Source organism: Eptesicus fuscus, chromosome 15 (genome assembly GCF_027574615.1).
Source record: "Eptesicus fuscus isolate TK198812 chromosome 15, DD_ASM_mEF_20220401, whole genome shotgun sequence".
NCBI classification, from domain to species: domain Eukaryota; kingdom Metazoa; phylum Chordata; class Mammalia; order Chiroptera; family Vespertilionidae; genus Eptesicus; species Eptesicus fuscus.
In genome coordinates, this window is record NC_072487.1 from 54,959,946 (window position 1) to 54,971,737 (window position 11,792).

The following is an 11,792-nucleotide window of genomic DNA, read 5'->3' on the forward strand; positions in this document are numbered from 1 at the left end:
CCACATGAAGACATCAATGTGGAAGGCTGCCTGGCTGATGATATAAAGCACCAATTTGTGCTTTTTCCTCTCTTGGTTTTGGGGGCATTTGGTACTTTACTCCTCTTTGATCAAAATGAAAGCATTCACCCAAGAAAGCCATTTTATCATGGGATTTGAGTCTTCAGACTTTTGTCCAAAAACAAGGATTATACATTTCATGATGTAATATGCATAACAAATGTGAGAATTTAAAATGTAGCCTTTAAGGCTGTTGAAACAAATGCTTATTTAATATGGACCAAACCAAGATCAGCAAAGAGCTCAGGTTTCACGGACAGCATAAAATTGGACAAATTCCTGGATAAAAGGCTTATAATCTAATTAGCCATTGGGATTCCATAAATATTTATGCAGAAGTCATAGGACTGGAAAGAATTTCAAATTAAATGCAAATGCGATTTCTAAAGAAGTCTTTATCTTCCTTGTTCACTCCAGCCTCTTATGTGCATTCAAAATGTCATTGAAATATTAAAAAAAAATGTGGCCACTTTAGTGTGACAAGTTGTCTGTAGCGGATTGGGTGGCTGGATATAAAACATTATTCCCCTTCAGCTATTAAAGCTGTCCTTGAAAAAGAATCTCTCAATTTCCTTCAAGATCACTTGTGCTTCAGTGAATAGCATTAAACCTCTTTGCTTTTGATAATGTCACTTCATCGACAGGATTGTTTTTGCCCTTGACCTACAAGAGATACAAGTGGGAGGTTCCTAACTGAATTGCCTCGTCAGCTGAAGATAAGAATGACGTCCTGATCATCAGAGCTGCTCCTAAATGAAACAAGCTGTGAGAGTATTTTCCTTCACTGCAGATGTTCAAATACAGGCTCCATACATGGTAGTTAGCATGTTGCCTCAGTTACTCCAAAATGCTCTGACTCTAGGAAACCAAAGAGAACTTGGACGTGCCTTAGATTGAAGAATGTATTGGGTTATTGGAATCTTTCCAATAACTTGCAAATAAGCACAACTGTCTACTGATGTCAGAGAATAGTAGGAACTCATTAGGTTTGTTTCTATATTTCACTGTGTCTCCACATACCTTGAAGAACACATTAATAAACTGGGTTTGTATCTTTGCACAAAGGCTTACTGGTTGTGTGACCTAGGACAAGTTGTGCAGCCATTCTAATCCTCAGTTTCCTTACCTGTAAAACGGGGATCTTAATAATAGTGCCTGCCTTGTAAGATTATTGCGGGGATTCTTAAGGCAAAGCTGGCATGCCTAGCACAGCATAGCACATGGTAGGCATTCAAAATATGTTATTTATTAAAAGGAGGAGAAAAATAGTGCCTTGTAAAGATATTTCTTCATACCCCAAGATTTTTTGTGTTTATGGAATGTTATTACCTTATTGCAAACTGTGTAAAAGTCCTTTTCTGAAATTCTAAGCATAGGATGGGTCCTTGGACTAGGTGACTTCCTATCCTGAGACTCCATTATTTTTGGGTATTTGATTCGAAGTATTTACTTAGGGTAAATATTTCACTATTACTTATCCCCAGATATCAATAGTGTGGCTATCCTGGGTAAGCATCATGTAGGGTAGGAGCTAGCAGGGAGTGGTACTCAGTGGAGTTTGGAGCCCAGTGGGCCTAGTTTATGTTCTAGCTTCAACACTTTCAGTCTGGTAGCCATCTGAGGCAAATCACTTAACCTGAGCCTCAATATCCACAACTGTAGAATGAGGAGGACAGAATACGCAGGATATCTGGAATGAAGCGGTAATGACTTAGTGCGTGTTCTATCGGAGGGCACTTGGTCTCCAGGAAACAATCTTTCTGTTGGCTGCAGCCGTCACTTTTCAGCCAGGTATGTCTGCGTGATTAAACCCAGCCTGACAGTGCTTGATCTCCACCCCGGAAGCACGAATAGCTTCTGCCTTGCCTTGGTCCCAACACAAAATCGATGTAACATGTTGAATTACACTCAGATGGTGTTACTCTAAAGGCCTTAAAGAAAATGCTTTGGTTAGAGACAGTTTGGGCTCACCCACAAATCAGTGACAAAAGTACCTGACTTCCCAAGGGCAGAGCAAATGAGTTTGTGACTGGCTTTATTTACTTAGGGAAAAACTTGGGAGTTTTGTGCCAACAGCACATGTACATGTTTCGGCAGCATTCTTTCCCCTTTTCTGAGCTGTTGTGGCAAAGTTGTCTTAACACGATGTGCCAAACTTGAGGAAATGGATTTATTAGTTATTATTAAGTGTAGGGCATTCTAGCTCCAACCTCACCATTACTTTTGATTCTTATTTGGGGTGGGGGGTGACTTCTAAGTTCTTCAGGTCCTGACCTATCAGTTTGTAGCATTGACCCAGCCCTGAGCTCTACTGGCTGTTATTATTTTTGGGGTTGCCCAGACGGGTTTGCTCTGCGTTGTGGAGAGTGTAGTTGATTAAAAGCTCCAGGCAGAACCCACAAGTGCTTTTTAATTTTTCTTGCTGTTTCCTCCACCGCTCCCCTTATCTCATTATCCACATTTCTCCTCCAAACTCCAGCATGAATTCCCTCCTTGGAAATCCCTGCTGTCTGAAAGGTGGCCTGCAGACTGCTACCTGCTTGGTTGCCCTGTGATTTCTCTGTGAGGGGGAAAAATGTGAAATGAACTCATATCCAAGTCTGAAGCTTTTCTGAAAATGGATGTGAGCAAATTAGGTGTCCTGGGAATTAGCCAATGTTCGATAATTAATAATCTTTCTATCTGGATGAATAAGGAGATGTTTCATAAGTTTTGTTGTTGTGCTTTCAAAGCAGGCCCTTCTAATTAAGCAGAATAGTACAGTAGTGTTTCCCTAATTGATGGTGTCTGGACACGGAAGGGAAAAGCAGAAATCTGAACTGCAAGTGCTGAATATAAAGAGCTTTCATTCAACAGATGTTTACGGAACACCTGGCATGTGCTAAACACCATGCACATTGTGTCATTTGCCCCTCAGAACCATTCCCCGGTGCAACCACAGCGAGACAAAGGAATAGACAGAAACACAGCAAGGCACAGGGAATTAATGTAATTTACCTTCTGTTGTGACCTGGGTCCAGATCCACACCTGACAGCTCTAAATCCAGTGCTCAAGTCCATAGGACTGGGGCTTTTCATCGAGAATCAAAGTTACATTTACTCCTATGATGAGGGTTGTGGCTGACTGTGGAGGAAACCCTACCATTCAGTGGCATTCTCAGACATCAGGCTGCTGCGTAGGCTGCTGGTGAACCTGGCCAGGTTTCACTCTGTAGGTTACAAGCTAGCATGGTACCGGGAGAAAGGACATTATTGCAGAGGTGGTGAAGTGAAAGAAGAGGGTGTTGGAGCTAAGGCAACACCCTCTTTAATCACCTCTTCCACACTTCTCCTTGGAACAAGCATAAATATTCACCACTTTAGTCATTTAGCGCTGTGCTAGCTGCTGTGAGAGACACAGACTTGCAAGTGAGCTCAGTCTTGCAGTTCAGAATCCAAAAGGAAACTTAACCCATTCACGCATGGAAAGTTAACCATGAATTTTGGAGTTTGGCTGAAAGATAAAATGAGAGCACAAAAGGGAAATCATAGACTGGAAAGAGGCTAAGAGATTGCCCTGCCTCATCCTGTCATTGATGTCCTACTGTTGCCTGAGATTAAACGCCACACCAATGGCTCATGGCTTATTGGCAGATCAAAGCCTGATTGTTGGGAATGACTGACTAACTGAACCCAGAAGGCTTCCTGGCAGAGGGAGAAATGGAACTGTGCCTCGAAGGGTATGTGGAGATGGGAAAAGTAGAAAGGAAATAAGGAAAGGCATTCATATATATTTAGGGACCCCAATTTATCAGGAGAATACATTTACAACAAGGTATTGATTTTTTTAAAGTTTTCTTTAAGCACGGTATTTTAAAAGGCAATACGTTGATTTTCAAGAATAGTCTGTTTCACGCAGCGCCTGATTCTGGGCCAGAGGAAGCTGGTGCGGAAAGGACACAATTGGGATTCAGGAGGGGAGCTTGAAGAGGAGGCTGCAGCTGATTGAACAGAGCAAACAGAAAGCTCTTATCACCTGTTCATCACGACTGGAGACAGCACACAAAAAGATGCATGTTTTAGCTTGAGGGATTTAAACAAATAAGAAAAGGCATTTTGACATTCCCACCACTCCCACTCTAATCCTTACTCAATCTTATTTGCTCTTCTAATTATCTCTTGAATTCACTCGCAGGTCTGTCTCTATTGCCTTATCCTTATCCCAAACCACCTTCTCCTCTTGTCTAGATGATCAAAGGTCTCTTCAACTGGCCACCTCACTATATTCATTCCTTTTTTTCCGGGGGGTGGGAGGGAGAGATAATTTTTAATGCTTTTTTTTCTTATTGTTGTTTATTTTGCTTTCTGTTTGTTTTTTACAAACACACCAGAGAATCGTGCGATGCTGCCAGCATTGGATGCAATCCTGGGCTGCAAGTCGGCACACTTTTTCGCAACTGGTCCCGTGATGGCAGACTTTTCATCTCACCTTTACTATTAACTCTGCCCTCCCAGATTATCTTCAAAATAAAGAAACATGCCATCCTTTCTCCCGTATGACTTTGTTGTGGAATTACCACCATTGGATGTGCCTTCTTTCTGTGCTCTGGTTTGCCTCTTTTGACCGTGTCACCCACACCTGCGGTCGGCAGTCTGTTCAGTCATCCCTGATCCCCTTCCCAGAGGCGATAACAGATTTTTGGCTCCTGTGGTGTCAGCACAGTTAATCATGGCTCCTACGGGAAGACTTGGGGAAACCCAGAATTTCCCACCAGAGGACCCACCACATCCTCACTTCTGCATCTTGAACACCAGAAAATGACAGAAAGGACCCTTTTATTCTTGTCCCACTGTTCCAAACTACTCTCTGTATCCTGAACAATTCTTTCATAAAATAAATCCGGGCATAAGCAGTTTTCTTCCTTAAACCTTTCAATAGTTGACTAGTAGGCTTATAACTAATTCCAAACTTTTTAACAAGGCCTCCTGGCCCTGTATTATCTGGGCCCTCTCTGCTCTGGTCTCTACATGTCCCATTGCCGGTGCTCTTTATGCTTCAGCCACGTGGCCATGCTTTGTCTCATGTCAGGCACTTTCCCACCACCCTCTTCACTCCTGGGCACCCATAGATCACTTCTTTGGAGGAGACTTTCCTGGCTCCCTATAGGTTAACCCCATTACAGGACTCAGAGAGACATTGTCTTTATCTGACTTGTCATTATTTGTTGAATGTCATCATCTTTCCAAGAGACACTTGGGGTACAGTTGGCGAACAAAATAGGCAGGGAGTTGTGAAACATACATTCTCGCAGCTAGAGAAAGATAATAAAATAAACATAATAAATTATAAAGTATGTTAGACCACAGAGGTATAAATAGAAAAGAAAGATATAGTGTAAGATCAGGAATGCCAGATGAGGGAAGCAGGTTGCAATATTAAAAGAGAATGGTCAGCATATCTCCAATACCATATGCCAATTAACTCAAGAAGTGTTAAGGTAAACATAAAAACTATGACTATAAAACTATAACTTTGAATAAAGCCTGGTATGGAATAGTAAGCCCTCAATACATGTTGACCAAAGAGACAAGTGAGCAATATACTCATACTAGAGGCCCAGTGCATGAAATTCGTGCACAGGGACGGAGGGTCCCCTAGCCCAGCCTGCACCCTCTCCAATTCAGGACCCCTCAGAGGATGTCTGACTGATGGTTTAGACCTGATCCCAGGGATCGGGCCTAAACCAGCAGTCAGACATCCCTCTCACAATCCGGGACCGCTGGCTCCTAACTGCTCACCTGCCTGCCTGCCTGCCTGATCACCCCTAACCACCTCTGCCTGCCGGCCTGGTTGCCACCAACTGCCCCCCCTGATGGCCTGGTCACCCCATGCAGCCTGCTGTTCAGTCATTTGGTTGTCCCTCACTAACCCCCCTGCTGGCCTTGTCACCCCACTCAGCCTTCTGTTTGGTCATTACTGAGGGCATCCTGGACAATTTGCATATTACCCTTTTATTAGTATAGATACTTATACTCATTCAAAATCCAAGGTTGCTTCCATTACAGAACAGATGAATCATCCTATGATCACGCAGCAGTGTAGGCAAAGCAAGGCGGGTGCCAGTGTTGTCTGAATCCTCCTCTGAAATCTCTCATGGAGAAAGGGAATTTGTCTCACTTCTTTCTCCTGTCTTTTGTGAGACCCCAACAGGGCCCAACAGAGCTATTTAATTAACCTGTCATGAGGGCACAGGGACTTCATGGCAGTGAATCCTAAGAGCACCCAAGGACCGAGGAGCTAATGACACACACACATGAAACTACTCTGTTCTAGAGATTTGACGTGAGGATAGATTTGGTATCTCAACTCATGGTTCTCTCTCCCTGTCTCTCTCTGTCTCTCTCTCCCTGTCTCTCTCTCTCCTTCTGTGTCTTCCTCCTTCCCTCCCTCCTTCCTCCCTTGTCTTCTCTTCTGAAAAACAAACAGCTTGGTTCCTGGGCAGCTGAGCTTTAAATTGGAAATGCAGTCTTCCTTGGCAGAACAGCAGTGTCACAGCCTCCCCACTGCTCGGAGCAGCCTGTGACATACATCCCTGCAGGCAAGGCCATAGAGGGCTGTGTAATATCCTGGAACCACCCCCCTAGAGGACCTCCCCGCACGTTTCCTTTAGGATTCTACTCCAGCGGTGCATTTCCTCTCCTCTCCAGCAGTTCCTCACCCTGGATTGATCTTTTGCTTTTTTTTCTCTCCACTTAATTACTGATCCCATTCCTTGGATCATTAGAAACCACCATGGCCCTGACAATGAGGACCACAACAGGCGTCAAAGGGAAATGTAGAGGGACCAGTGACTGGGAAGTCTGACAAAGTGCTCTGGTCCCCCCCCCCCCCCCCCCCCCGCCCCACCCCGACCTTCATAAGATAAATTTCCTTTCTAGGCTGTTTCTGAGAGGCCCCGGTGAAACCAGGGGCTCTTATCTATCTCTTCTCTCTGCTAATCTCAAAAATACAAAAGTTGGATTGAAGCCAGCTCCTACGTGGTTCTGATTCCTTCTCACCTAGATGATTGTGGTCGCTGATAAGTCTTCCTAACTCCAGTAGACACCCACTCTCAGGTAAAGGAGAATTCTTTGCCTTTAATCTATTCAGTCCTACAACATAGATCGTGATGACAACATCATCGTAAAGTTTGTTGTTGATAACTGCAGTCATTTTTGAAATGTTATAACCAGAGCCAGATGCAGGAGGATGCAAATACTGAAGTACATTTAAGAATCACATTTACTGCCCTGGCTGGTGTGGTGCACCAAAGGGTCGAAGGTTCGATTCCCAGTTAAGGGCACGTACTTGAGTTGCAGGTTCGATCCCCGGCCCTAGTCCAGGCAAGTGCAGGAAGCAACCAATCAATGTGCCTCTCTCTCACATCGATGTTTCTCTCTCTCACTCTCTCCCACCCCTCCCTTCCACTCTAAAAACAATTTTAAAAAGAAAAAAGAAAAAAAATACCCTTGGGTGATGATTAAAACAAAACAAAATAAAATCACATTCACTGCTTTTCAATTGAGAGCTTTGGGGACATATTCTCTGCCTATTTTCTCCCCAGACTTTAAACTGAGCACAACTTTCCCTGGAATTTACCTGATGTCTGCGCCCTTCAGGGGTGGGTGCGTGCATGTGTGTCCCTGAGTGTTCTTGCTTCCGGGCATCGAGATTCCAGTTTAATTGAGCATCAAAACCTTATTTCCTTCCAGCCTTTGATTTTATTGAAGGAAACATTAACTAGGCTTTCATTAAGAAAAGCTCTTTGTGCCCTGCTACTTTTTCCATCTGTGTGTTTTGTTTTGTTTTCCTGGTGGAAAGTTAGGGGTAAACAATATTAACAATTTAAAAAGAAGTTAGGACCATTCTCTGCGTGTCTGGGCAAGTGTTTTCCTATTAAGCAGTTCTCCTGGTGGTGGCCCCTAGATGACCCAGGGTCCCCCTTCCATCAGCCAATTAGATGGTAGTATGCTCTCTGCTTTCTCCCCAGCTTCTGGGCTTCTGCTGAGCTCTGTGCTCAGCACATCCTTGTGCTCCAGCTTGTTTTGGAAAGACTGGTCTCTACCAGAGATGGCTTACTTCTAGGTAGACTTGGACACTTGGACACCCCCCCCATCCCCACCCCACATTTTACTTCAGTTTTTGTTATATATAATTAAGGAACACATCTTTTAGAACAGCAATCGAAAGTGATTTTTTTTTAACAATCAAAGAGATCCAGAGGTAGAATTCAGTGGAATAATTTCTCCTTTCAATTTTACATTTTGAAATATGTTTTAGGTTTACATTTTTATTTCTAGGCTTTCCAGACACTTTATTTTTCCTTGTTGTTTGGATCCAAGGTAGAGTGGGTCTTATCTGGATGGAGTAAGCAGAAGGGACTGATCTAAGAACTATATTAGGACCATATAATTGGGTTCATGCAAGACCTAGAAAGGATGGACCCCAGACCTAGATTAGGGCTGGGTCAGGAGCTAAGGAACTGACCCAGGGCAAGTGTGATATTGAGTGATCGAGCTGAGCAAATTAAGCACATTGTCAGTGTCAACATTTGTGTACCTACTAGGTGCAAGGTGCTAAGGTTACCGTTCTGGTCACATAGATTGAAGCAGACTGACAGTCTAAAAAAGGAGCAGATATTAAACAATTATACAAAATCATGAAGGAGGAGGATGAAAGTGTATGATAGATCAGAGCCAATCAGGCAGTTAAGGATACTTTGCCATTGAAAACCGGTGTTTAATGCCGGTCTAAAGGAGAGGCAGATGTGTGCTAGGCAAATATGAAGGAGGAAGAGTGCTCTAAGAGGCGGGATGTGAGAGGGCCCAGGCCTGAGAAAGAGCTTGGCATGTTGCAGAGACTCAGTGAGAAGCTGAAGTACAGAAAGGTTGGGGTGAGCAGGGAGTGGAGACTGTTATAAAATGGGACTGGAGAGGTTTAAGAGAGTCAAAAATGATTGCAAGCTTAGACATTAGCCAGGCAACCTTCTGCCTCAGTTCTGAGAAGCCCAGGAATAGGGGCCCTAGACATCAAGTACTACTCTGGTGATAAGAGGCAGTGGCTGTCTTGCAGACTGTCCATTCAGGCTTAGGGCTGAAGTGTGAGTCAGGCATGCTAGTCTGCTTGAAGGATAGCCATGGGTAAATTGGACACCTGAATCAGAGTGACTCATCATATGTAAGCAGAAGGGACAGAGCTAATGACTGGTCACAAGGACCAGGCCAGTGCACTATGGGAGCCCCGAGGGAACCAGGAATGATCCTTGGGTCTAAAAAGCCACTGACAACAATGTGGGAGCCTGGTATCCTCACAGGACCCCTGAGTCCTGTGTATTTTGTGAAAATATGACTCAATTCTGGATTTCCCTGGATTGTGGATTTTATGCCCTTTGTATCTCTCTGCTTTAATCTGGGCTAGTTCAAGGGCTAAATCATGGATCTAGCTGTGACAGAATGTGGAGGGGGTAGAAGGAGAAAAAAAGGAATGTCAATTCCACCCTAATGTCATATGTGGGTTTTCTCATTGTCATTCCTTACAAGCTTTGAAAAACATCTCTCAAACTTAATAGTCAAGTATTTCTCTTGAAAGCCTCAATAGTGCCTTCTTAAATCCCACACCATCTCTTGATGAAATCTAGTTTGCACTCATCTACAATCCCATTTAATTTGTTCCTATCCCTTAATGTCTTTGCTGCTTTAAAAAAAGAAAAGGTTTTTCAGCATTGGGAAATTAAATGCAGACTGTGATCCTGGTTGGAGATAATGTACTGAATCCAGAACAGTAAGGGGTAGCTCAGTCACACCAAGGAAGTTAATGCCTCTTTAACATGTGTTAAAGATGAGTTGGATTTGGGGATTGTGGCTAACTGGTAATATAAATTTTTCTTTATTTTATTTTTTCTATTATCAGTTATCCCCTTATACCCCTTCCACCTGCCTCCACTCTCCCTGCCCCCTGCAATCACCACACTGTTGTTCGTGTCCATGAGTTCTTTCTCTTTATATTTTATTTTTTGTTCACTCCCTTATATTTTTAAATATATTTTATTTTACATAAAATATAACTCTCACAACTTATTTTTTTTCTTGCCTTTTCATTTTCTACTGAAACCTCCCATCCCCTCCTTACTTCCAATTAATATTTGGACCACATAGAAATAAGCTCTATTTTTCCCCTTTCTAGACATTATCTCATTTCAATCCTACACCACCTAATTCTGAGGAACTTTTAGAAAGTTTCACCACTTTGAAGGTTGTAAAACTCATGTCAAAGACCTGAGAATGGATTGTGCTGTCACATTCTTGCTTCCGGTGTCCCCTGACACCAGGGCAAAGTACACTGCTCAGTGGCCCAGAATCTCAATAAATAATCAGTATTCTGTATCAGAGAAATTAAAGGGGAAAAAACAAAAACAAAAAAAACGCACACACAATACTCTGCAAGGAATACTTCTCAGCGCCACTAGGGGTCCCTGTTTGAGAATTGTGTGAGCCCTGAGGATTATTTGCCTCAATCCTTGGATGGTTTCTCTCTGGCCCTTGGTGGTTTCTTCGCATGCCCCTCAGTACTCTGCAGAAGACTCAAGGGGACCTCTGCAGAGCCACCCAGCTCTCTGTGCAGCCTTCCCCGCTGGTCTCTGCCTTGTGGACTCCAGTTGCTTTGGCCACCCGACATTCCCAGCTCTAACTACTCAACTCCACCAGCCACTTTCCTGGGTTCCCCCTCTCTGTGTGTGGCCTGGGGAGAGTCTCCAGGCAGTAAACTAGGGCAATCACTTCTTTTGGTTCCCACCTTTCAGGGATCACTGCCCTTCATTGCCTCACGGCCAATGCCTTGAATACCATTGTCTCGTTTATTTTATCTCTATCTTACAGTTGTGTCAGGCGTGAAATCCAGTCACAATCATTTCCTCTTGGCTGGAAGCAAAATCCCTCCAGGGCTATTTTAAGGTTGTTTAAGATGGTTTTCTGTGCTCGCTTTTCTGAGGTGCCACTTCATATGATAATAAACCCAGAGAGTAATCTGATGGTAAATTTTTATTTTGTGGCAAAATGAAAATTCAAAACTTTTCTCTTGGGATTATGTTCCTGTGTCATTAATTTAATTTGCAATCATTATGGTTTTTCTGCAAAGGAATTTTTAGAATTAAGAAAATTTTACCTACAAATAATTTTCAAATGAATTAAATTGTTATGAACACTGATATTTAGTCATGAATGAAGTTGTGAGAATTTTACATTTTTAGGTATATACTTACATATTTATTCATTTGGTTTTCCATGGTTTGGGTGCCTTTTTGTTCACTTCGTCTATGTTCATGGGCTCTTAACTAGCTCACAGGCCCTAGGAATTGGGCCTCATTGCACCCAATGGAGAAAACAGCCCTGCTTTCCTGTAGGGGTTTGAAGTGGTAATCACCACCACTTACAGGAGATTTAATATCACCCCAATCATGGTATCTGAGCTTGAGGTGTCTTTCATTTCCCCAAATGTCAGTAAGGCACCTCAATAATTTTCAGATTTTCTTCGGTTAGGTACCAAGCAAGAAAAGGTTTGTCCCCTTTGGCAAAACTGTGACCTTTATCTCAGATGAAGCAAGTTCTTCAGCCAAAAACTTCTCATGTCCCAGGGGCTCACTTTCTGTCCCCCTAAATTAGCCAGGGTCCACATGCCCCCCTTGCTGTTTCTCTTCCCCACCTTGAGGGGACAGCTG

At 43.2% G+C, this 11,792-nt stretch overlaps 1 pseudogene; it reads right to left on the reverse strand.

The window, feature by feature from the left end:
• Positions 1–651: 651 nt before the first annotated feature.
• On the reverse strand, positions 652–4,842 carry LOC103286577 (60S ribosomal protein L23-like; annotated as a pseudogene).
• Between the last annotated feature and the right edge of the window lie 6,950 nt (positions 4,843–11,792).